Genomic DNA, 1,575 nt, shown 5'->3' on the forward strand with positions numbered 1-1,575 from the left:
ATGACCTTCAACTGGGAAAATGTGTTTGTACAGTAGAGTATTTGATTTATGTCCTGAGATGATTTTATTAAATAATCAATGACAAAAAGTGATACTGTTTAATGAATAACAGGAAAAATCAGTGAACTGTTTAGGTTAAAATTTTGCATTTTTTTTTTACCAATGTGTTTTCTTATTTACAATAAATTTATTTCATGTGCTACATATGTAAACAATATAAGGTAAAAATAAATCAAATAGCTCATTAAAAACTTAACGCTAAAAAAATAAATAAAATAATGCTAAACACTGAACACATTTTTTATTTTATTGTTTGAATTTAGAATTATCTTTTATTTTTTATCAAATTAATTGTATTATTTTTATTTCTGAAATATTTATATTATATATTATATTATTAAATAATATTAGGTTTAAAAAACACTGTATAAAATATAAAAAAATAAAATAGAGTAGTTCATTGTTTATGCTTAATCCTACATATATGTATTAAATTTTGTATTAACTGTAAATTTATTTTTAATAAATCTTCCCTGTATTTTTCAACTAATCTCAATGTATTTTCTTTTATTTCCAATTCTTCAAACCTCATTCACACATGGTGGCCGTGACGTCCAATAGCAAGACGGCATCCAGAGCTATTTTTTTCCCTTTAAAACATGTACATTCATTCCTCATCCAGCGCAAACAGCATGACAAATCCAAAGTGCCGTTCATAATGGATAGTGGGGCCATTACTGACGGCGTGGGCTGCTCGGCCATTTTTTCTTCATCATAAACTACATGTGGGACGCCGGGGCCTGGGAAAGTGTCGTTTTTCACCGCCGCTGCGGGCTAAAGAAACACTGATGAATTAAACAAGGGGAAAACAATCAATCTGAGCAAGACTATTTGTCAGGCGTGAGGGACTTGATCACCGCTGGCCTGCCGGGTGTTCATCCAAACCGACCTCTTGGTGGGTGGTTGCTGGGGGCGGGGCGGGGGGTGCGATGCAAACAAAAACAAAACACTGTGGGCCCATTCTACAATTTGATTGGCTGAACCCTTCCAACGCTTTTATACTTTATCAGCAAGCACTTCTAATTCTTAACGGCAGATTAGAACAACAGAGAAACTGATTGGACAAATATTCTTATTTGTAATTACCTATAGCTGCCACCAGATGGCAGCACTGCACTGTTTACTATTAGACAAGGCAAATAAATGAAGCTCCTCACTCTTATTTCAACATAGTTCCACACACACTCAACAAAACAAATTGAACCCAATGAAGCGAAACGGCGTGGCTGTTTTGTGTGTGTGTGTAACCATGTGTGTGATAGGGATCTGAGTAGATGGCCTAGGGAATCAATCAAGCAGGTTCCAGCCTCCATCTTATCAAGTGGCAGCGTGCTGACCGATGGTTCAGATTTGAGATGATCTACATGCCTTTATGTAAGTGCGGCTAATCCATCAAGAAGCCGGCCATACGAGCTCACTCCATCATCGCCGCCGAGTCCGCACCTCACACAATGTTTTTTTTCTTTCGTGTATCTGTAGTGGGATGAGGGTGGAGGAAACCAAAAGGGAAAACAA

This window comes from Syngnathus scovelli, chromosome 22, assembly GCF_024217435.2.
Source record: "Syngnathus scovelli strain Florida chromosome 22, RoL_Ssco_1.2, whole genome shotgun sequence".
NCBI lineage: Eukaryota > Metazoa > Chordata > Actinopteri > Syngnathiformes > Syngnathidae > Syngnathus > Syngnathus scovelli.